Here is a 25,838-nt window from a genome sequence, read left to right on the forward strand (position 1 = left end):
TGAACAATCACACATGCAGGAATATTTTCAGGGACAGACACACTAGTCTAGCTGGATAGTACATGGATATTTATGTAGGGAGTCTCCAAGGAGTCTGTTTGCAGGAACATTAATGATAACTGATAAGTCATGTTGAGAGTTTCATTAAAAGTAGACCTACAGTTAGGTCCATAAATATTTGGACAGAGACAACATTTTGTATCTTTAGATACACTTTATTAGGTCACAGGTGTACTATACCTGAGATAGTGGCCACTAATACCACCTAATAAAGTGTGAGCCATGTGTATGTTTCCCATGCTGTATGTCCACAGTCACAGTGACAGTCAGTGACACTGACAGAAGGATGAAACAAGGCTGTGAATCATTTCAGTCTGTGTGTGTGAAAAAGAGGCAGACAGGAGCAGCTAGCCTACCTAGCACTAGCTGCTCGCATTGTTAAAAGGGAAGAGAAAACAATATTAGCATTAGCTGCTAATAATTATTCACCCCTAATTAGAATAAGCCGCTAAAAGCAGCCTACTTACCATTAACTCCTCACTTTGTTGTTACCCAACGGAAAAGAGTATTAGTATTAGCTACTATCATTTTTAATAAGTAAGAGAAAACAGTGTTATTGGATAATGCTAACTCACATTAAATTAGCATTAGCTATTTACAGCAGCGTACTTAGAATTAGCCACTCACATTGTTAAAAAGTAAGGGAAAACAGTATTAGCAGTAGCGCATAATGCTAATTCACGTCAACGTAGTATTAGTTAATAATGGCAGCCTACTTAGCATTAACTGCTCACAAAATATAATGCTAATTTGCATCAAATTAGCATTAGCTGCTCAAGTTGTTATAAGGAAAAAGAGAAAACGATATTAGCATTAGCTGGTAATAATTATTCACCCCTAATTAGAATTAGCCGCTAATGGCAGCATACTTAGCATTAACTCCTCACATCGTTATAATGCAAATGAGGCTAACTTGCATTAAATTAGACTGCTGTTATTAGCTAATGCTATTTAGCAGTAGCTGCTCACATTGTTATAAAGCAAAGGAAAATGATATGAGCATTAGGTTCTAATGCATATTTGCCTTAAATTAGACGTAGGTGCTAATGGCGGCCTACTTAGCATTAGCAGCTCAGATGTTGTAATGCTAGGAAAAAGAGTGTTAGCATTAGCCGTTCACATTGTTATAAAGTTAAGGGAAATAGTGTTAGCATTAGCTACTCACATTGTTAAAAAGTAAGCGTTAGCATTAGTGCATAATGCTAATTCACATCAAATTAGCATTAGTTAATAACGGCAGCCTATTTAGCATTAGCAGATAATGTCGACCTTGGCCCACTGGAAAAGTTAAGAACTAAAGATTTAGGAGTGTTTCTCGATAGTTCTTTCTCATTTGAGAAACAAATCAATTCTGTTATTAAAACCAGCTGTAAGGTTTATATTGTTGATTGTCATTTATGCTTAGAAATATTTACTCATATATGCTTAATTTTATAATCGATTGCATGATGATAGAGATTTGATCCTTAGTAGTCTGTAAAGACTCTGCGTGCCTTCCAGAGTGCTCTGGCATGCACACACCACTTGGGGCCATGAGAGAGGTCGTACCCTTTCTTACTGATTTATGGTGTAGGACAGGGGTCTCAAACTCAATTTAGCTGGGGGCCGCTGGGTGAGGGTGGGCCGCATTAGGTTTTCCACAAGAAAGGCATGGTTAAAAAATTCCAATCTTCTCAAATCTCTTTATTTTTATTTTTTAACACAAAATATGAAAAATAAATAAACAAATTAAGAATTAATAAGAAAATAAATCAATCTGTAATACATAAATAAAATAATAATAAGATATTTTTAGTCAGTGAACTTGTGTGTTTCTTTCAGTCTTCTATATCTGCTGTATTTAGATTGAAATGTCTGTATTAACAGTTCTATAACCTTCTTCTGAACATGAATGGAACACTGTAGAAAATGAACTGTTCTTCTGAACATGGCTTCTCTTGCCTACTCCTTGCTGCTAGAGACCTGGCAGCGTTTCCTCTCGCATAGCCGAGCCAGATTTGGCCTGAGGGAGGAAGCAGTTGCGACCCTCAGTATGTCTTAAAGATGATCATCCGCAAGTCTGGACCTGTACTTGGACTTATTGAAGTTCAAAGTGGAGAAGAGCTTTTGGCACAAGTATGTGCTACCAAAAAGGCACATGGTCCGCTTGAACATTCGGGAAAGCCGAGGGAAACTAGGGCTCAAGTCTCTCAAAAATTGTCCAAGCTTGTCTGCTTTTCCACTCACCTCCCTGAACTTTGCTTTGAGTTCAGAGTTGCACTGCAGCTCAATGAGCTCCATTTGAAGCACAGAAGGGGCATCTTGCACATCAAAGGAGAAGGGGTCCGCAAAAATGTGAAAGGTGGCTCTGTGTGTCTTGAAGTCAGCAAACCTGTGATCAAATTCCTCCTGTATCCTCAAAATGACATCAACATACTTGTCAGCACTGAATGGTGTGCCTGCATCCACGAGTGCCTTGCATGCTGGGAAATGGCAAAGGTTTGTCTGAGAGAGCTGAGCTTTCCAGAGCGCCAGTTTTGTGGAGAATGCTCTCACGTTGTCATAGGCAGCACTGACAAGTTGCCCCTGGCCTTGTAACGTCTTGTTCAGTACATTAAGCTCATGTGTCATATCAACAAGAAAAGCTAAGTCCATGAGCCATTTGGGATCAGTTAGCACAGGAACACTAACTCCATCCTTCTCCATGAAGGCTTCACTTCTGCTCTCAACTCAAAAAGTCTCTTTAATACATTTCCCCTGCTGAGCCAACGTACCTCAGTGAAGTCGAGCACATCCCCATATTCTGACTCCATTTCCTCTAAAAAAGCACAGAACCTTCGGTGCTTTAAGCCCCTGGATCTGATTTGGTTGATGCATTTCACAACAATAGACATCACATTGTCAAACTTCAGGCATTTGCTGCAAAGGACCTGCTGATGGATGATGCAGTACAGAGCAATGGCCTCCCCCACGCCTTCCTCTTCCAGTTTGTTTTGTGCCACCAGTCCATTTTTCCTCCCTGTCATTGATGGCGCTCCATCTGTTGTTATTCCAACAAACCTCTTCCATGGCAAACCAACATTCTCAATGGCATCACACAGCTTGTAAATATCTGCTGAGCGGTGGTCTGGCCATGCATTGGAATTACTGTGAGCAGCTCCTCCATCACTTCAAAACTGTCATCAACACCACGGACATACATTGGGAGCTGGGCAGTGTCGGTGATGTCTGTGGTCTCATCAAGAGCGACTGAGTATACACTGAAACATTTGGCTTTCTCACACAGTTGGTCATAAATGTCACTTGACAGGTCAGAAATGCGATCTGCTGCGGTGTTGGCAGAAAGGCTGATGTTGCTAAACTGACCTTTCTTTCCCAGACAGACTATATTTGCAGCCTGCAATATGCACTTTTAGACAAATGCACCTTCTGTGAATGGCTTCCCTGCTTTAGCAATCATCTCACTAACCACGTGGCTCCGACTGCTGCATTATTCTCTTTGGTTGCTTTCTTGGAGAAATCTTGCTGCCTCAGTAGATCTGTTTTAAGACTGGCAACCCGGTTCGCTCTCTCGTCTCCCTGGTATTTTGCATCCAGCTCAGCATGTCTAGTTGTGTAATGACGTTTCAAATTGTATTCCTTGTGCAGCGCAACTTTCTCTGTGCAAATAAGACAGGTCGGGGTGCCCCTGTGCTCAACAAAGAAATATTGCATTTCCCACTTTTCCTGAAATTGTCGGTGCTCATCACCAACCTTTCTCTTCACCGCAGGCTTTGAAAAAGACATGTTTGGGGCTATGTGACATTTATAATTCTACTTGGTGTCACTGTCGCATTGAAGTTTCAGTCAAGCGTTTAGCCGACGGACGGGGAACGTCTCAACGCGTAGAGAACGTCATTTCTGCTTCTTTTTCTTGCAACCGTAGCACGGCGATCGGCAGATAAAAAGCTGGTAGCAGTCTCCTTTGTTTTTACGCTCGATGTTCATGTCTTTCATGACGACACGAACACCGTGGCGTTTGCAGATGGTAGAAAGTGCAGGGATAGCGAGCGCAAAACAGGCGACTGCTCACGGCGCCGGGCTGTTGTTACAGGAGAAAGAAGCGGAAATGACACCGTGACATATAACAAATAACATCAGCTGTTTCTGATGTTAGTTGTTTTGACTGCTTTTACATTATATTGAAATATATGTAATGTTCATGTTTGCTGCAATGCAAACGGAGTGATGCAAATAAAAACATGGAGCCACAAATTACGGTGCGACCCTATAATTAGTCCGGGTTACCGGGGACTGTTGTTGCCGATGAACAGGTGTCGCTATGTGACTGCAGACTAAATTGGGCTGCATTGAGTTCATGACTTTTCTTTTATCCCGCCGCCTACGCATCACTGTGAGAGTTAATATGAGATCTCTCTCTGTGGAAAAATAACTTTAAATCCCACTGACGTGTGTATAAATCTATATACGTATAATGTCCCGCTGGGCAGCAACTTAAAAAAAACAACTTTTTTTGAAGTGTTGTGAACGCAGCGCGCTGGGGCGAATGTCGGCGTTTGCCCAATAGAAAGGAGGAAGCCAGCCAGGCACAGGAAAGAAAGAAACACTCCAGGGCAACGCTGCTGGAACTTTGACTCATTGAGAAATGTTTCCCTGCTTGCATCAAGCCCGGCTGGTGTCCCCTGAGATCCATATCCCACCCTGATTGGTGGGTTAATTCAGCTCCGCCCACAACACTGTAAAGTGTCATACATTATCAAACTAACATTACATTTTCATATTAAGGTGGGGCCAAAAACTATCGTCCTGCGGGCCGCAATTGGCCCGCAGGACGATAGTTTGAGACCCCTGGTGTAGGAGGACACCTACTCTGTGTCTGGTTAAGTATGAGAGCCCTTTGTTAGGGGGACCGCTGGACTCTTAGCACCAGCTTTGGTGTCACAGGGTCACATCTGGAACACACACACACACACACACACACACACACACAGACACACACACACACACACACACACACACACACAGACACACACACACACACACACACACACACACACACACACACACTATGCACAGACTGGTACTCTTTGTTCATACCTGTGTAAGACGTCATAATGAACTTGTGCATATTCATGTAAGCTCAATAAAGAGCAGTGTTACGAGGGAGCAGACGAGAGCGACTGAGGTCAAGTGAAGGAACGGCGCTGTCACAGTTCTCTCCCTCATCAATTGTCTGGTTCCAGCGGTGGGTCTGTGCTAGACGACCCATCACCAGCTTTTTCCACTGGTTACCAGTACGTGGTAGAATCCACTTCCAGATCTGGTTGTCTTTAAATCTGTGAATGGATTGGCTCCATCTTATCTCTCTTTAACAAAAGAATCCAAGTGGAGCCCTCAGGTCTGCAGATAAGCAGCTTCTGACCAGAACTAGACGTAAAAACAGAGGTGAGCTTTATCGATGGCTGCAGCCAAACTCTGGAACAGTCGCCCTTCACATCAGGTCGTCACCAACACTGGACATTTTTAAAAGCCGGTTGGAAACACATTTGTACTCTGTAGCTTTCAATCCTGACCAGTCTTTATAGTCATTACTGTGTATGTTTCCTATTTTCTCTCTACTCTGTGCAGCACTTTGGCTCAAGCTGTTTTTAAATGTGCTGATAAATAAATGTAGATTTCTTTGAATAAAACAGTGGAGCCGAGCTTTGAGCTCAGTGTGTAACAGTGTGTGTGTGAGAGCCATGTAATGTCCATGTGTGCATGCTGACTGTGCTGCTCTGACCCCCCTCCTCCTTTCAGGGTGGAGCCTGCTGGAGTCCGATGGTTGAGACCAGGTCTGAGGAAGTGTAAGTGTGTTTTTAATGGGATTCATGAAAACAAAGCAGCACACATTCAACCATCTTCATCATGTCAGGAGTCATCATCAAAGTGTCAATCAATGAACAGATGATGGATCAATAACTGCAGCTGGATTGTGTTTGTTCTCTCCATCAGATTCCTGTCAACTCACAATCGACACAAACACAGTGAACACAAAGCTCCAACTGTCTGACAACAACAGGAAGGTGACACGTGTGAAGGAGGTTCAGTCATATCCTGATCATCCAGACAGATTTGATGTTCGTCAGCTGCTGTGTAGAAATGGTCTGACTGGTCGCTGTTACTGGGAGGTCGAGTGGAGAGGAGGCGTTGATATATCAGTGAGTTACAGAAGCATCAGCAGGAAAGGAGGCAGTGATGACTGTGTGTTTGGAGGAAATGATCAGTCCTGGAGTCTGAGCTGCTCTGATGATGGTCCTCGTCATGTCTGGCACAATGACATACAAACATCCATCTCCTCCTCCTCCTCCTCCTCCTCCTCCTCTGTCTCTAACAGAGCAGCAGTGTATGTGGACTGTCCTGCTGGCACTCTGTCCTTCTACAGAGTCTCCTCTGACACTCTGATCCACCTCCACACCTTCAACACCACATTCACTCAAACTCTTTATCCTGGGTTTACAGTCTATCCTGGTTCCTCAGTGTCCCTGTGCTGAGTGGAGTGTAAAGAGTGTCTCCTGTTACAGAAACACTCTGACTGTTGAACAGATAGTTCAGTCTGTACATGTCTGTCTCTTTCACTCACAAACACGTTTTCAGATTCATGGATTCAATCAGTTGATGTTTGAAACTCTTCTAAATGATTCCTTGTAAACTTCTTCAGTCACAAACAAACAGGAAGTGATGTCACATGTGTTCCTGTCCACACAGCAGAATGAGTCTATTGCTGACAGTGATGTACAAACAGAGTGAGCATTTCTGAGGCCCAAAATAAACTGAGTAGTTCACTGAATGAACAATGGACTGTGAGCTCAGTTCCTTCATCATTAGTATGGATTATATATGTATATGTATTATATTAGTATCATATATATCAGGTGCTGCTGCTTTCAGTCATTGTGCAAATGTGCTGTTTGTAAGCTTGTAAAGCTGCAGTCAGCTGAGACTGAAGAAGTCACCTGATCAGTGAGCAAACGTTTCTGAAAACGTCCAGATGAACAGAATCAACCTTTTGGGATCAGCCAGCAATGCAGCATCATTGTTGTTCAGCTTCAGAGGTTTGCAGGAATGAACTGATGACCAGAAACAGCTGCAAAGTCCAAGAAAATACCAGCTGGAGTTCAGCTGCATTTGAAGAAGTCAAAGAAAAGTAAGGATGGCAAAGGGCGACGTTTTCTTCCAAAGAGCTGCAAACATGGTCGACGCCTCATTAGAAGAATCATCTGGACATTTGTGAGGAACTCTAACCAAGAAAGCAACGTCACACAGATCCAACAGACAGTTTCCATGACTGCAAGTGTTGAGTGGAAAAATGCTACATTGCATTATTGCATCCTCTCACCACAGGAGGCGCTGTTGGCACCACTGATTGCTGATCAGCTGTTCTCTGATGATCTGATTGATACTGTGAATAACGGGACTCACTGAACTCTGTGACACAGTGAAGATTACAGAGTTTAACTTCACCCTTTAAGACTGACCACAGAACCAAGTCCGCCAGAGCTTTTGTTATATTTTTACATGCTGTGGAGCCATTTGTGGGAGCATTTCAAGTTGCTATACATCAATACAACTGTTATAGCCCTAATTTTAATAATATGTATGCATTAAGTCCATAGTAACTACATAAACTGCAAAAAAAACCTCTGCTCATCCATCTCTGTGTGTATCAGGATACATTTGGTTCATAATACACAGAAAAATCAGAGTTATTACCTGTAATAAATGTGAAAGTAAAGATTCCTGCAGTGATAACCAGGCAGGACTGAAACACATCCAAGCTGTCACCACGGTAACAGCAGCGTCCATCCACAGGTGAGGGGAGGAGCAAAAAGAGGGACTTTGACCATTTTATACTAAAAACACTCAACTAATGTTTCTAATATGAAACAAATAAGCCCACATTAATGTGAGCGTTTATTAAATAATAATAATCATGATTTCCTCCTGATCTCATTTCCACAGCAGAGAAAACTGTGGTGTATATTGAGGTGGAGGGTGTGGTCTGTGGCTCAGGTGTAGAGTGAGGGTGGGGTGCACCACAGCAGCATGCTGGGACTGCTGAGGGTGGAGGAGGGAGTGATGATGACATCAGAGCTGCAGCACAGAGACCAGTGAACACACAGTCTGTTCATCTTTGCATAGATACAATATACAGCACAATATTGAATGACAGACACGCTGTGGGAGCTTCCACAGATACACTGACGTCAGCATCCAGAGTCCTCCTGCTGCTCCCCCCTCAGAGCCCCGTGATCAGCACCAACACATTCAGTTAGATGACAGAGTCCAGCTGCAGCTAGAATCAGCTCCCCTCTGTGAACAACAGCACAGCGTCAGTGTTTCACACTCAGTGAAAGGAGGAAACAGCAGAAGAACACCATGTGTGCTACGTTTCCCAGGACACACTACAAACTGCACAAATACAGAGCAGCACGTGGAAGGACCTGGAGCTGCATTTACAGAGCTGCAGACAGCGTGATGTCCTGTATGGACAGGTGGAAGGAAGCAAGTCCTCAGCTGGAACACTCGTGTTTGTCCACAGACAGGAAACACAGCAGGAAACTTCCTGACAGAAGTGCAGCTCATGGATAACACACTTCCTGTCAGTCAGAATGAGGCTGCAGCCAAACACAGAAAGGTGTTTTTGTCCAGATGAGCCCAGAGAAGAAACACGAGTGTTCACAGACATCAGAAGCTCAGAGAGGTGAAACATGAGGTTGGAGTCCTCGTCAGCATCCAGAAGAGCTGCTGTGAAACCCTGAGTACTCATGACAGACTCTGATGGCACAAACACATCATGATTCAAACAGAAAGACAAACATGGAGCTCCTGATCCTCCTGCATGAGAACAAGCTGACATGAGCGCTGTGTCTGAGAGTGTCTCCCTGTCACAGTGACAATAACACAGCTGCTGCTCACAGTCATTAAACTGACCTGAGGTCAGCTGTGCTCCTTACATATGAACCATGTGACCTCACATCAGTGCTGTGGATGACTGTAGTCATAGAAGAGTAGAGCTGTAGCAGGTGGTGTGAGGAGGAGGTGGTGTATTCTAGTTAACGCAGTACTGAAACACTCCAGCAGAGGGCGCTGTTAAGTCCTTATTGTAACACAGTTACTGTGTGCAGTTAGACTTCATACATAATCTGCACTTATTTCCATCAGACATGCTGTCAGTAAATGATTGGTTTCTATTGATTCTACTTCCTGTTGACTCGTTTGATGACAGTGAAACAATCACAGCTGATTGTGTGATGATGTAAACTGTCACTGTTACATTCAGTGTGTGTGACATAATGTTAGTGCAGGCTGATAACAGCCTGGTTCTGTTAGAAACACATGAACGTGTCCATAGATCAGTGTGTGTTTAACATGAGAGCTTCAGCCCTGCTGATGTGTTAAATAAAGACATGCAGGAAAACTGATGAGACTCTGAAATAACTCTTTATATTTATAATGTAACTCTGCATCAAAAGAACAACAAAGGATCCCAGACAGGTTTCTGTGAACAAAGACCATTCTGATGTTTCTGTGTTTCTAACACTTTGACATTATTAGTAAACAGACTGCAGTGAGCAGCATTTATAAAGAGCTTCTATATAAAGATATGACAGCTGTTTGACAAGTTTATCACTCTGTGTTTGGACCTGATCAGTCCAGCTGTTTACTTGAAACATGTTCATTTACCTGTTCTGTTATATTCATGTTCTTGTCTCTGTTGAAAACACATTTTAATGTCCCTCAGATTTTTCTCCCAGATGAATAAATATAAAAATGACACAAACTGACTGCAGCTACTTTTTGTCCTTTCTGTCAAAAACCTTCATGTGACTCATGAGAGACACGTTTCAGCTGTTTGTGACAGATCAGAGGCCAACAAGTCATTTATAACACTTTCCATCATTGTTTAAAGTTCTCAGTGTTTCTGTGTTGCTGCGTATAGGATCTCCCAGCATCATCACTGTGCTGTCCAATCATTGTGTGCGAGGTTACCCTTATAGTGCGATGTGTGTTTGCACAAAGAGAAGCATGTGTGTCAAATATAAATAAGCACAGAACAGAAACAGCTGCTCGTTTCTTCTGTTTAGAGTCAAGTTAGTGTTTTGTGTCTTTGTTTGAGGCCTGATGTCGAGCAGAGGTGTGTGTAACTGCACTGGTCTGTTATATGTGTGAAGTGTGTGCTTCTCTTCAGCATCATCTTTGTCACTGCTGATTCCTTTGTGTCATCATGTGTTGAGAAGAGAGAACAGTTATAACGGAGGAGCAAAAGGAAGCCCTGAAATCTGCATCAACAAGGAAGTGTTGGCTCACCAGTGATCCCAGCAGAGCCACTGGTTTGGCTCCAGTTGTTCTAGATTCAATGATGTTGCTGCTACAGATACATGTCAGCATCTTTATTGAATTTTATATGAAGCAGAAATGGTGTCATTAGGAGAAGAAGAGGAGAACAAGTCCGGCGAGGAGGCAGCAGCTCTTAAAGATGAAACAGCAGCTCAGCCCTGAGCTCAGAGAGCTGCACATGAAAAAGCTCCTCAAGCAGATCCTGTCAGAGGTTTGTCATCAACAGGAGGAACTGTTCACATCATAGGATGAAGATGCTGTCAGCTGGATGAAGAAGGTTATTTAATGCAAACGTTCACACTGAAGTCAAATTGTTGTCATGTTGAACAGATTCATGTACTGATCGTCTCCAGAATGTTAGAAGAGCTTCAATGAATCATTAGAAACAACTTACAGCTGCACAGCTGTGTCAAACACATCTGTGTGTCATTGTGGGATTGTTGTGTTTCTACATGTGACACACGTCTAAAACATACACACAATCTGAACACAAACAGGGACTCATGTGTTCCCACAGCCAGATGCTGAGAGCCATTTCCTTGTAGTCCTGTGTCTACATACATGAACCATTAGATGTTATTGGAATGATTGTCAGCTCTGATAGTTTCATGTGTGTTTAGCTGGACGCTGTTTGATCCTCGACATGTTTAAAGGTGTCCAGTCCTGAGACACTGGGGCTGGAAACAGCTGTGATGTCATTGGACTGTCACACAGACAGAAGTGCATGAAGGGAGCAGCCGAGGAGCCGCTGATGTTTTGGATTCAACAGCATTTGAAAGGTCGACACAGACACGTTTGCACACAGAAAGCTGAATCTGTCATATGCCACAGTGAACTCACTGTTCAGTGTTTTTCAGGAAGCTTCTTAACTGCCTCTGCTGCCAAACAAGCAGCTGATGTCCTTGAGAAGAAGCTGAAGAAGTCTTCAACAACAAATACAGGAAGTGGACTTTCAAATACTAGATTCACTTTAGACTCACAGAGAAATGACTCAACCAGCTGTGTTTGACTATATGAAAGGTCAGTGTGTGTCTGCACACAGACTTGGACTGTTATTCAGTTGTCTGCTGAATGTTTTCAAATGTCTGCATCTCAGCTGTGATGAGGCTGGGGGTCATGGGAGGCCACCGTAGCAGCCTCTTCAACATCATGACATCATCATAAATGCTGCTGGACTGTCTGATGGGCTGACGGTGAAAAAGCCGTCGGGAAGGAAACAGAAGACATTTCAGAGGCTGCAGCAGATTTCTTTGATTCGGGGCCTTTTTCAGCTTTATTGGACAGAGCAGTGAAGATAAGTGACAGCAAAGCAGAGAGAAAGGGGGCGTGGCCCGGGTCAAAGCCAGGCCAGCTGCTCTCCACCTCGTGGTCACCTGCTCATCCTAGTGAGCTCCACCAGCAGCCCTTTCACACACTTTACACTGTCAAACACTGTGTGTGGACCTCAGCTAACAACAGGCTACATTTAAGTCTGGACTACATGCTTTTATATTGTTTTTATTCCATCAGCAGCTCAACATCATGAGCAGCTTTGACATAAAGACATCAAACTCAAGCTGACTTTAAACTACTTTTAATACAGGGGCTCAAAAACAACAACATCTTTATTATATATCAGGACAGAAAGTCATTTCATCTCAAAGGGAAACAGCTTTATTTGGAATAACCAGCACTATCAACTGGTTTGGGATCTCCACCAGTTTCATGTCTTTGCAGCTTCTCCAACAAAGTTCCTGTAAAATCAGCATGTTTGTCTTTATTGGTTTGATAGTGATTGATTATTCAGTCCCAATCTGCTGTCATCTAAAGAACAAAATGATGTTTCTATGAGTCACAAAGCTCCAGATGTTGTCGGCTTCACAAAGAAAACAAAGAACTTAAACACAAAGTGTTTGGAGCCAAAATGTTCCCAAGCTGCTCCTTTTGAAATGGCAGAGGTACAGTGGTGTCTAACAGCACACTGTGGAAGGCAAACATGTTATTGTTGGATGAAACTTCATGAATCCTTTGTAGATTTGAGCTGTTGGAGCCTTTCTTTTCTCTTCAGGTGTACAGATGCTGAGGAGGCAGGTGAAGCAGGTGGAGCTGTTGTGATGCTGGCAGAGGGTGTGTCTTAGTAACTCTGTGAGGCAGAACTGGATCCAACATTGTGGATGTGTTGATGTTGGAGCCATTAAGAGTCTCTGGCCACACTGTAGGATTTCCCTTTGATCCACTGTGGGGGCATTTTGGAGTCTGTCAGTGAAACTCTTCATGTTTGTGTTTGACTCCAGTTTATAGAAACAGAGAAATGTGTCATGCTTTTGTTCGGCCTCCACAAATACACACATTTGTTCATTGGTTGGACTTTTTGGAAGGAGACACATTGAAAACCATGTTAATAAGATCTTGTTTCCTGTGGATCCGACACAGAGAGTGGACTTCAGACAGAAAGCGTGGAAGAGATTTTGGAGGCCGTGTGTGGCAACAGGAAGTTTCTGTGTGTTTGCTGATCTTACATGTGGAAAACAACACGTGATGTTTGTGAAGTTCTACAATGATCATTGTTCTCACAGCATTTTGAGTGGGAACAGTTCAAACTGGGAGTAGTGGGAGTTATTTACTGATTGAAACAAGCTGAATGTTTCTGTGACGATGAAGATCAGCAGCTCAGCTGATCAATGAACTGACATCTATCAGTCGTTTCATGAGATGAAGTCATCAGCAGACATTTGTTCTGACTGTGTGATGAATGTCAGAACGTCAGGGCTCTGCTTTAGTCACTGCTTGATGATCATTGGCTCATTGTTGAATCCAGGGCCCAGTCTGACCTCTGACCTTTGCTGCAGGTCTTCTGTGTTATCTCCACTTTCATGTCTGATCTTCTGCTGTATCGTCCAAAATAAACATCTGGATCATTTCCAACACTTCAGCAGATCTTTAGTTTGGGCAGTGCAGCACAGAATAACACATATTGTACTATACTGCCCACTTCCTGATCTTATTGGATCTGTGTGTGAGGTTGGTGAAGGAAACACATGTTTACTGAGTGAGTCGCTGCCATTAGGAACTAGTTTTTATATCACAGCCTGGAAATCACACAGGACCATTTCTGCAAGTGAAAAGTCGTCATTGGAGGAAAATGATTATGTAGTTTGTGCGACTGAAGAATTGTCCCAACTACATGTGCTGCTGACCTTTGACCTTTCCTTTAGGTGCACAGAGGAGTCTGTGGGAACATCCAGAACTGAGGCATCTTGTGTACAAACGTGTTCAGACCAGATGTCAAATGATGTCAGATGTCATCCGTGAATGGATGCAACTGTGGATCGTTCCAATAAAATGAGGCAGTTTTGTAAGTACAAGCCCACTACAACCCATCATCAACATTTTAAATTACATTATACATCTTCACTGATATAAAGCACCACTATTTTAACCTGATTCACTTTTTCCACCCTAACAGTTCATTCCTCAAATCAAACAAGATATTTGACCCTAAAAAAATGCATCAACAAATAATTTTGTAATAAAATATTTATTCTTCAACTTTTACAAGTGAAATCAAACAAGTGTGTTTAAGAGTGAAACCAGAGTGGAAGCTGCTCATATAGAGTCCAACCCAGGCTAAAGTAAGCTGAGTAGAGCAGCACCATCAAAGTGTCGGCTCTCTGAACACGGTGCAAGATCGCCATCTGCAGGACAAAACTAGTTTTTCTCGCCCTCCTCGTCAACATCAAGATGATGTCATCGTACAGCAACTGATTCCCTGTCCGTCTGGAACAAAGCATTTACATTAAAAAAGACATTTACAGAAAATACAAACACCAACAACACATCTCATCATCACATGATATTTTATTATTTATTATATTATATATTTTTATTGTACCATCAACATCAACAAATACCAGCATATTTTCTTTGAGATTGAGTAGAGTGGACCTTTCCCTTGGTTCGCTTCCTGCTCGCAGCATCAGCTGACCTCTGACTTCCTGGTTAAGGTCTCTCAGTGTTGACTGGAATATCAAATCGGACTCACACCATGTTCTTGTAATGTGGTCATGTCTGTCCGCTGTTTGAAGAGCATCTCTGGCCTAAACACAATAGGAAGAACAACAACACGGCAAAAAAAAACAACACATTTCCATATTAGATGAAGGGCACCGTAACTGGAAATGGTAACATTCATCTGATGCTGCTTTGGATTTATCTTCTGTTTTAGATCAACTTTGATCACTTCGAGCCATCTTAAGTCCGTTTGTTCTTCTCACTCACTAACGTCTCGTATGATTTCAGATCCCTGCTGTTCCCCAGCTGCCCTGTAGGTGGCCTCAGTGTGTCTCACACCATTTACAGATGATTACAGGTCGTTTACAGTTCAACCAGGTCCAACATAAGAAATATGTAGAAAATATCCTGCTATAACAGTTTGGGTCAAAGTGCAGATGTTCCAGATGTTCTGAGTCTGTCTGTGTTTCATGTTAACATGTAGATGTTGGACCAAAGTGAAGCTTTTTGATGTGACAGCAGGAATGTGAAGTGTAACTCTGAGCTGTAGGAAATGAAACTAAACGGACTTTTTCTCCTTTATTTATAGGAAAGTGTAGGAGAGCAACAGATGAACAAGCGTTACTGTAACAGGAAACATCAGAGGACCTTTATGTTCATCATCATCACTGTTTCCTTGTTCTGTCACAAACACACAACACTTCCTGCTCTCTCTCTGATGGATCTGATTGGCTGTTTCATTCACAGGAGGTCAGGGCGTCACACAAACAGCTTTAACTGCACAACGACACACTTTAAATCATCTGCAGACAAACCTGTGTGTTTGATTTATGAAGAAATAATAAAGACGTGTGTACAGCTGTCCATGAAGCAGCTTCTCACACAAACTCTGACACTTCAGCCACTTTAATTCCTGCAAAGCTGCGTAATAAAGAGCTGTGACTGCTATGAGCTGCTGATGATGACTGCATGAAGCTCTCAGCTGAAGCTTCTTCTTTCATTTATTTTAATGTTAATGTCGCCTTTTTAAGTCTGTGTGAGGATTTTAATGACACACATTAAAGGAGCTTCTTTGATTAGAACCAAATTCATGTTGATTTTCAGCCTGAAATGATAAAAACTTTAATAATTCTGTTTATAATCATCAACCTGGAGACTAATGAAAAGTATAATAGTGAAAGAAAGCCTTTATTATTTGAGTAATGCCTGAATCTGCTCAGAGACAACACAGAGGTGTTGATGACAGTTTGACATTAACTGAATTAAAAACAAAGTGCTCTTATTGTGAAAATCTGCCTCCTACTTCTTTAAATCATTTTTATGTATTTTCTAACCTCACAGTGAAACATTGAGACATTAATCTGACACAGTTTGATCAGCAGCTGTGTTTTCACTGACGTTTCACTTTGATTTGTTCAGACTGAGCAGAGAGGATCGGTTCTCTGTGTGCGCACTGCTGAGAAACACAAGCTCATTTCTGCTGTTTCATGAAAAGTGTTATGGAGGAACAAGAAGTTCAGCCTCTAAACTCTCAGCGTGAGGACTGAGTGAAGAGTTTCAGAGCAGAGAGTTTTGGCTCACAGCTTTTAGCGTCTACACAAAGAGACGATTACGCACTTGATCTGAGAACATCTCCACCTCCTACAAACAAACTCTCCTACGAGCAGCTGTCACAACCACAACAGGCAGAAGACTGGATTTCTTCAGGTCAGATTTACTGCAGTTTGCATAAATTGTGTGTCACAGACTTTGTAGTTCACATTTGTGTGACTCGTTTAAATCTTCTCCTCCTGAAAGTGAAACTCTTACAAACACATCAGGCCACAACCTGCTGCAGGTTAATGATTGATCTGAAGGCAGCTGACCTTTGAGCAGGAACTTGTGAGTCTTTTATTGTGTTTAATGCTCACAGTGCTGAAGCCTGCAGACACACCCACATCATATTATTTGTTCTCAGGGTTGTTCGGCGTGGTGGAGTGGGAACAGAAACTTTCTGCAGGTTAATTATTGATCAAACTAAAGTCATATTAAGGAGCTACTGGCACGGAGTCAGAGCAGAGCTCAGAAATCTGAAATATATCAAAGTATATTAAAGTTAGAGTTTAGAGAACACTGTTTGGTTAGCTGCCCCAAAGGCAGATGACTCTCAATATCACAAGATCAGGTGAAATTTCAGACCAAGGGAAAATCACTGGGATTATCTGTGAAGAGGCAGAAAAGCATAGACCTCGTCTACCTTATAGACATTTTGAAAAGGTAAGAGTGAATCTGTCTTCATTCATCTACATGGAAACATAAAACCAAAAAACAAACCAATACAACAAAATCACACCCAGTAGGGATATAAACAATAAACGACAGAATCGATTAAATTTGGTCAACGATAGAGATTTTGACTATATCGCTTCTTCTGACCTTCTGACCAACTTTACACAAACATCACATTGGGCAGACATGTCAGAAGGTAGGCTGATAGGAAAAAACAACGAAAATACACTACATGAGGTAAGAGGAGGAGAAAAAAAACTCCACTCAGACTGAGCTCCTAGTGGGAGAACAGTTTGATAACAGAAAAAACACCTCAGCACAAAAGCACATGACTATCAATACACCATAGAAACACAAGACAAGCAACAGGGGCGGGTAAAGGGTAAGAGAGAGCCGGCGTAGACAGCGCATCCGGTCCTGCAGCATCTGTGCTGGTCCAGTTGACTGCTATCTTCCCCGGTAGAGCACAAGCATCGAAGGCGTTGGAAAGGGAGGGGGATGAGTGTGTGCTTATCAGTGTAAGTGTGTGTGTGTGCGTGTCCATAGTTTAGCTGAGACAGTGTCCTTCGGCCTATCAGGCTAAGTAAACAGTCCTCCAACCAATCCAGGTGTCCTTATAGGATCCTTATAGTCCAGTATATCTAGAATTCATACATAAGGCACACTCTTGACTTTTGAGAAAATTAAAGGATTGTAAGTGTCCCTTATCGTGTGGAAAATACGATATACAGAAGAAAAGAATATATCGCGATATATATCGTTACCGCACGTGCTTCAAATTATACTGCGATATGGATTTTAGGCCATATTGCCCAGCCCTAACTCCCAATTTATTTACAACATTTGAAACATACACTGTAGCTCCGTCAAAACACTCCAAGGCCAAGTGAAAGAGCTGAGAGGGAAAAGATCATGATTAATGATTTATTTAAACTCATAACTGGGTGCAGCAGCTGAGCTTTGACCTGTGAGCTGCAGCTTAAGCTTCTTTTATGGTTCAGTGTTTAATGTGTAAACTGTTTATCACTGCAGAGACGCCTACAGGCTATCTACTGTTCAAAAGTGAATTGCTATACACAGTGTGGCAGCTGACCTTTGACCTGTGAGCTTCAGACTCTTTGCTGAGTGTTTAATGCTCATCTATTGAAGCCTGCAGACACACCCACACACCATCTGATTCGTTCTCAGGGTTGTTTTCTGTGTGTTGGAGTTGGAGCAGAAACCTGCTGCAGGTTAATTATTGATCAAATTAATATCACACAAGGTGCAGCAGCTGACCGTTGACCTGTGAGCTTCAGCCTCTTTGCTGGTGTGAAGTGTTTAATCTGACGCAGTCTGCAGACACAGACGACTGCTGACGGAGAAGAAGCAGAGGATTTTCTCTGTTTCTACACAGACCTGGTCCAGACAGCAGAGAGCTGCAGAGTGAAGACGTTCATTGGAAGAAGAAGCTGAGTAAGTTCAACGTCCTCTTTGAATCCTGGATCAGGAAGTGAATATTTGGTGTTTAAATAAGGTTTCTGTCTTTGACTCAGTCTGCTGTCACTTTGTTTCAGAGAGAAAAGGAGATTTTAGATTAACTGGTGTTCCTGCTGCTCTAGCATTAAAGCACAGTATAGGTGACCGCGCTGATACCTGTTTATAATTTCACCAATGCTAATAAATGCTAATAAACTGTTGGCTAAATTTTCTTGTTTTCAGAGGTAAACAGAGGTGAGAGGAGCAGATAATAAGGATTAAATATTATGCTGAATAACTAAATTCTGCTAGTCCAGCTCTGAGGTCCTTACACTGGCTGCCTGTCCGTCAGAGGATAGACTTTAAAGTTCTGATGCTGGTCTATAAAGCTCTGAATGGTTTAGGACCAAAATACATCAGTGACCTCCTGACCCAGTATGAACCTTCCAGATCCCTCAGGTCATCTGGATCCGGTCTTTTATCAGTTCCCAGAGTCAGAACCAGACACAGAGAAGCTGCATTCAGCTTTTATGCTCCTTATATCTGGAACAAACTCCCAGAAAGCCTCAGATCAGCTGAAACACTCAGTTTATTTAAATCCAGGTTGAAGACTCAGCTGTTCTCAGCTGCATTTGAATAAAGCACCAAATCCACACTTTTAAGCTTAAATTTCAAAACTTACATTTAACTACTGATTAGTTTGTTTGTTTGCTTGTTTTAATCAATTTTAAATCATGCTTTTTAATTGTTTTTGTTTCTAATGTCTCTGTAAAGCACTTTGAATCACCTTGTTGTTGAATTGTGCTATACAAATAAACTTGCCTTGCCTTGCCTTGCCTAGTCTGTGATGTAACTCCCAGCAGCATCACCTCATTTCTTTGACCTTTAACATGAGATAGCTTAGCTAGCAGAGCAGCTATCTCTGCTGTCTGTCATGTGACCGAGTCAAGTGTGTGTAGTAGACTTGTTAGCATAGCTAGCAGGCTGAAAGAGGCTAGCAAACAGTGTGAACACTTTGTAAGAGGTGAGCAGTGAAGGATAAGGAGCTCCTCCAAATGCTGATAATGCACTTAACCTGAATTTACTGCTTGTTACATTATATGTGATGTTCAGTCAAAAACAATTACTTAAATTAACATTATTATTAGTAGTAGTATTAGTATTAGTATTTGTTTATTATTCATAACATGGCTCCCTACTGTAGTGGTTTGAACAATTGACAATCTGTGGTTATTGTGTCCCTGCAAATTCAACAATGCGCCTCAATGGAAAGCATCAAACAAATATTTCAAGTCATTCGACCTACTGGTTGAATCACCGTAGCTCTGACAGTGAAGCACACTCGTTTTTATGGGTAGTCACCTTGTAAGTGCAAGCTTTAAACTCTCATGGATGAGTAAAACTCATTAGAAACACTGGCGAGCAGTGAGTGAATAACAGGTCTGACAGCAGCAGCAGGGACGATGCTGTCATAGTTTAACGTGGAGTCTGTTTGCACTCAAACAGTGAAGAGCAAAGAAAAGAACTTTAATGGTTCTGGGTCCCTTTGACCCAGCACTTTGCGTTTCTTGTGTTTTGGTTTATGTTCTGGTTCATTTACAGTCTTATTTATGCTGCTTTGAGTTTCTTATACTTCCTGTTTAGTTCCTTGATCATTAGATTCCCTCTGTGTCTCTGTGTGTGTCTGTGTTTGTGTTTGTGTCTGTGTGTCTCTGTGTGTGTCTGTGTGTGTCTGTGTGTCTGTGTGTCTCTGTGTGTGTCTCTGTGTGTGTCTGTGTGTGTGTCTCTGTGTGTGTCTGTGTGTCTGTGTGTGTCTGTGTGTCTGTGTGTGTCTGTGTGTGTGTCTCTGTGTGTGTCTGTGTGTCTGTGTGTGTCTGTGTGTCTGTGTGTCTCTGTGTGTCTCTGTGTGTCTCTGTGTGTGTTTGTGTGTGTTTGTGTGTGTTTGTGTGAGGCCTGGTGCTCCATTCTATATTTCCTCAGCCTGTCATGTCTCTCTTTTCTCCTCTTTCCCTCACTCACTCTCGTCTACCTTTCCTCCACTCCTCTGTCAAGCTCACGTGTCAGTGTTGCGTTCCTTTGTTTGCTGTTTTATTGTGAAAGTCTTGCATTCTTTGTTCAGTGTGTTTCATTTTTCCTGTGAAGGTTCTCAGTCATCCAGGTCATCGTAGTTTAAGGAGCTTGGAAAGAAAAGCATCTGGACTTCTGTAAGTTGCTTGAAGATGTTTCGCCGTTATATTCGGGTCCTACCCTGTCTGCATTACGCAGCCAGTTCAAGACCAACATTGTTCTAGTTTCCCAAACAGTAAATGTGTGCAGTTCTCTGCAAACTCAGCAGGAAGAATTAGTGTGTGTCAGTGAATGCATCGTGTGTGCTTCAGGCTCCATCTAGTGGACTGATAGCAGAGCAGCTGATGGCAGCTTCCTCTGCCTCACACTGCTGTCTGACTGCATCCAGCTGACACTGAGATGAAGCAGGAAAGAAGCAGCTGATATTTGGACAGCACACATGATGAAAGGAGGATTTCAGCTGATGTGCACATGAATGATTTGTGTTTCCTCTGCAGGTAGAAAGTGTGTGTGAGCTGATGTGAATTGAGCAGCATGGATCAGTGTGAGGACAGAGAGGAGGGAGTCCCTCCCTCTAAAAGCACTCTGTGTGGGGAACATGAGAGCCAGACCAAAGCTCAGAGGTGAGATGACCATCTCTAACTGTCCATGACTCTTCTCCATGTCACAGCTCAGCACTCACATCACTGCTGCATCATTATTCACAGGAACCAGCCTGGACCTCCACCCAGCTCTGTGTCCTTACAGAGTGACCGGTCTAAAGATGGCTACATTGATTTTAAAGTCTCTGCTGCAGAGAGGTGAGCTGTTAGGAACATGAACTCTCTGATTTAAATGATTTTGATGTTTCCTGGTTTCTAAAATGCATCTCTGTAGCAGTAGTGTCTCCAAGGACACACAGGCTAGGCTGTAACTGTCATTTTATCTGGTTTAAGACACATTATTATTATAGACACACAATTGGCTGTTTTTTTTTTTTTTTTTTTTGTCCCGTTTGGATCTATAGCATCAGAATTGTTGTCTTGAGGCCAAGAAAGATGCCAAGCGGATTTATTTTACCAAGTGGATCATCATGGCCTTGCCATATTGGTCCATTTGGTTGACCTTTATTATAATTATGAATTTATTTTATTTTCAGTTGCAAATGGGACAGACATAACTGTGGGATAGGACAGGGGGAAAGAATGAAAGAAAGAGAGGGAGAGAAAGAAAGAAAGAAAACCAAAGGGGGGAAGAGACGGTGAGAAGGGGGGAAGAGAGCAAAAACAAACAAACAAAAAAAAACAACTCCTGGGTCACCTGTATGGAGAAAAAAAAAACAGAGGAGACAGCAAACAACAAAGAGCAACATAATAATAGAAAAAAAAAGCACCATCACAATAAACTAGCTAGTCATAGATATCAATAGTTACTAAATAATAAACGATATTGTGCAGCACGCAGGATAGACAGCGCACAGTGTGCTTTGAGGCAGCAGCCAAGAAAGCTTTAGTCCGCGTCTGTGAATATCCATGTGTACACCTGTGTGCATACCTGTGTGGATAAGCATGCTTGCATTCCAAAGGTTTCTCCATGTAATGATCTGCTAGGGAGTGTGGGGGGGCCACAGCCCCGTCCTTTATGGTATCAAACAGGTATGGAGGAGATCAAAACTCCAGACATCCAGAGGCCCCCAGAACACAAGAGACCAAGGAAGACCCACAGAGGGGCAGCTGCGCCACTGTCCCAGTAAGAGCTGAGGAGAGTCCCAGATGAGGGCTCACTCAGCAGCCGCGGAGCAGAAGCCAGGGGGAGTTGCAGTGACGCGCCCGTGAGCTCCGCCGGCAGCCAGCTGTGCCTGAGTGACCGAGCCCCAGGCCGAGAGGCCGGGGGCACCCCACCTCCGAAATGGCCCGAGCGAGCCCCAATAAGCGGCCGCCAAGGAACAAAGAACCACCAACGCACCGATACCTGAGGGAGTCCGCCACCGGCAGGGGAAGTGGTGGTCGGTGGAGATAGGCCTCCAAACCTTGGAAGGCTCGAGATGTTCCCAGAGAGGTGGCGTCTGATACCCAACCTGACATATAGACACAAACATACAGGCACACACAGACACAAACATCCATTCCCACCCTCATGCTCTCATATGCACTTCACACTCAGCCGACGTGAAGACAGACATAAAGAGACGCTGTATACCCGATCACACTCCCCAAGCGTACTCTACAAACCGGGTCTAGGTACCCTTGCCCCTGGAGGGGGGAACTGCACCCAGACCCAGGTGGTGTTACCCTTTTCCCTGCGGTGGGGAGAGGCAGACCGCCCCGACTCCGCAGCAGCAGGGAGGCCCCACACCCCAGACCGCAGCCGGACGGCCAACTCCTCCTAGCCCCCCCCCCCCCCCCCCCCCCCCCCCCCCGCTCCAGCAGGCCGCAGAGAACGGGGGTGAGAGAAGACTCCAAACCTCCCTCCACCCGCTCATAGTAGTGTTGATGCATGTGTGTTCTAAGGTGCAATTAAAACCCAGGAGGGCATGGAGCTACCTGCCAGAGAGCAGCAGGTAAGCGCATAGTCCCTCCTGCTAGCCCTCAATGTCTACGTGTATTTAAAATTGAGAGGTGGGCAACGATGCCAGGGGTGGGGTGTACACCCTGATGGTAACTTGGACTCCGTGTATTGTGCCCACCCCCAAGATCCTATATGTATGTGTAATGAGAGTGTGAGTAATGTGAATGTCTAAGTTGTGGGATAAAATTGAGGCAGAGGCAGCCAGAAGGGGACAGAGGGGGGGGGGGGGGGGGTAGCCTCCTCTGCACCCTGGTGACATACCCCTACTCCAAGGCCCTGCATGTGTGGGTGGTTGTGGTGGAGCGGGAAGAGGGAGGCAGCTGGAGATGGGGAGGGAAGGAAGGGAGGGGCAGGTGACCCCTCCCTGGGGCCAGCTCCCCCGCTGACCCCAGTAGGCACTCCACGACCCGCCAAGGAAAAGGGGGGCCCAGGCCCATCCAGACCGGGGCCCAGCGCAGCAGCGCCCCCCGGCCCCACGAGCCCGGGACAGTCCACCCAACCCCACCACAGAGAAAACTGCACCCACCCCACCATCCACTCATCTTCCAGACTACATGAGACAATAGATGCCCAGGCTGAGATCTTCCTCCACCTCTCCTGTATCTCCCCCTCCTACAGAAAGTTCCTGAGGGGAGGAAAGCTCCTGCAAGGTGTGACAATCTCCCCCACCGGTTGAAGAGCCCCACAGGCGGCTCGACGCACCGGCGGCACCCTGCGCCAGGGATGGGCCCCCATGCATCCACCCGCCCACAACCCCGGCAACACACAAACCAGGACCCAAGGCCCCGAGGCCCAGCCAGGGCCCCGGCCCAGAGATGGAGCGCCCCCAGACCCTCACGCCCATCCCGGACCCACCCAGGGGCAGCCAGGCTACCAGGTCAGTAACCCACGTCCATCATCACAGACCCTCCCCTAGCCCCGCTGCACGCAGCCACGAGGAAATAGTCAGAAAAGAGCCCCCAACCGGACATGACCGCTACCCCGGGTTGAGCCCCCCAAGGAAGATGCCTCCGGGGAACCCCCCGACGCCCTAAGCCTGTCCCTGCCCCCACACCAATCACAACATTGAAGGCGGGACCAAACTATGACCCCCCACCCCCCCTAGGTGATGGAGCCGATCAAAGGAGCCCAGAGCAATTGATCTGATGTGGTGGCAGAGGCTGTATCAAGACTAGTGTAATCTAATAGATAATTTCTATATTGGTTAGAATTAAGATTGTTTTTATTTTTCCAGTTCATGAGGACAGTTTTCTTGGCTATGCATAGGGCAGTGAAAACCATATGGGCTATATTGTTTTCTGAAGTGACATTATCTAAGCTGCCCAACAAACACACTAAGGGGGAAGTTGGAATGTTACATTTCAGACACTTTGATAAGTCTTCACATATCTCGCGCCAAAACTTCTGCACTGGTGGACAGAACCAAAGAGCGTGAATGTAATTGTCTGGTGTATTGCCTTGACAGTGTGAGCAGTTGTTGGAAGATGTAAAGCCCATCTTGAACATCCGATGACCTGTATAGTGCACTCTATGTAGTATTTTGTGTTGTATTAATTGCAGACTGGGATTTTTAATCAATTTAAAAGTTTTTAAGCAAATCTGAGACCAGAAGTTTTGGTCTATACTGACTGATAAATCTGCTTCCCACTTTGCAATAGGAAGGGATATTGATTCATCTAATTTAGAAAGTGTTCTATATATTTTAGATAATAATTTGGGGGATTTAAGAGTAAGGAAATGTGCCGCACTTGGTGGTGTTTGTAATTCAACTTGACTGAGGTTAAATTTCTTTTTTATTATGGATTTAATTTGTTGATATTCTAAAAAATTTTTCTTGTTGATCCCATATTGTGCAACTAGTCTGTCAAATGGGATAAATTCTGTTCCCTCTAATATATGTTCTAAGTATTTAATTCCTTTACAACTCCATTCTGGGAAGTTAATCATATTATTGTTTTGTAATATGTCAGGGTTATTCCAGATAGGTGTACGTTTGCATGGGATTAATGAAGACTCCGTTATTTTTAGAAACTCCCACCATGCTGTCAGAGAAAAGCTGATGTTGATACTTTTAAAGCATTCATGTCTTTTGATGTTTGAGCTAATAAATGGTAGCTCTGAAATCTCTAGATCCTTGCACAGTGCCTGTTCAACATCTAGCCAGGGCTCATCTAGGAAGGTATGTTTTGACCATTCTGAGATGAACTGAAGCCTGTTGGCTAAGAAGTATTGGTGAAAATTAGGCAGATCTAATCCTCCTCTATCCTTGGTTCTTTGTAGCGTTTTTAAGCTGATACGCGGGGGTTTATCTTTCCAAAGGAATTTGGAAATATATGAATCCAGAGATCTGAACCAATCTTGTGATGGTTTGTTATGGATCATCAAAAATAAGTAATTTATTTTTGGCAAGATCATCATTTTTATAGTGGCGACCCTTCCCATGAGTGATATGGGTAAAGATTTCCATCTAGTCAGATCGCCTTCTACTTTCTTTAGAAGTGGGATGTGATTTAATTTAGTTAAGTCTGAAAGCTTAGGAGAAACATTAATACCTAAATATTTAATATTTCCGGATTGCAGTGGGGCAGAGGAAGAATTATGGAAGGAGCAGTTAATGGGGAGAACTGTAGATTTTGGCCAGTTAATTGAATAATCTGAAACTCTTGAAAACCAGTTTATTAGAGTAATTACCTCAGAGAGGTTGGTTTGTGTGTTTTGCAGAAAAAGCAACACATCATCCGCATAGAGACTGATTTTATGTTCTATGTTCTTACATTTTATGCCCTTAATTGTTGTAGCCTGTCTAAATGCTGCTGCTAGAGGTTCGATAAAAATTGCAAAAAGTGAAGGGGAGAGTGGGCATCCCTGCCTGGTGCCCCTCAGGAGACAGAAGCTGGAGGATGTCTGGTCATTTGTTCTGATACGAGCTGTTGGGGAATTGTATAATATTCTTATCCAGTTTATAAAAGACTTTCCGAAACCAAATCAGAATCAGAATCAGAAAGGGGTTTATTGCCAAATGTTGAGCAGGTTTACAACATTAGGAAATTGCTGCGGTGCTTCAGTGCAAACATAGTGTCATAAATAGC

General features: G+C 43.6%; 1 protein-coding gene across 1 annotated transcript in view; it reads left to right on the forward strand.

Annotated features, from left to right (window-relative positions):
- LOC146577017 (protein NLRC3-like) overlaps positions 1-25,838 on the forward strand; it is a 543,118-nt gene that overhangs the window by 495,932 nt on the left and 21,348 nt on the right. The window lies entirely within an intron of this gene.

Source organism: Mchenga conophoros, linkage group LG3 (genome assembly GCF_057382185.1).
Source record: "Mchenga conophoros isolate Kocher_MC1m ecotype Shallow Benthic linkage group LG3, M_conophoros_male_GT1.1, whole genome shotgun sequence".
In the NCBI taxonomy this organism is placed as follows: Eukaryota; Metazoa; Chordata; class Actinopteri; order Cichliformes; family Cichlidae; genus Mchenga; species Mchenga conophoros.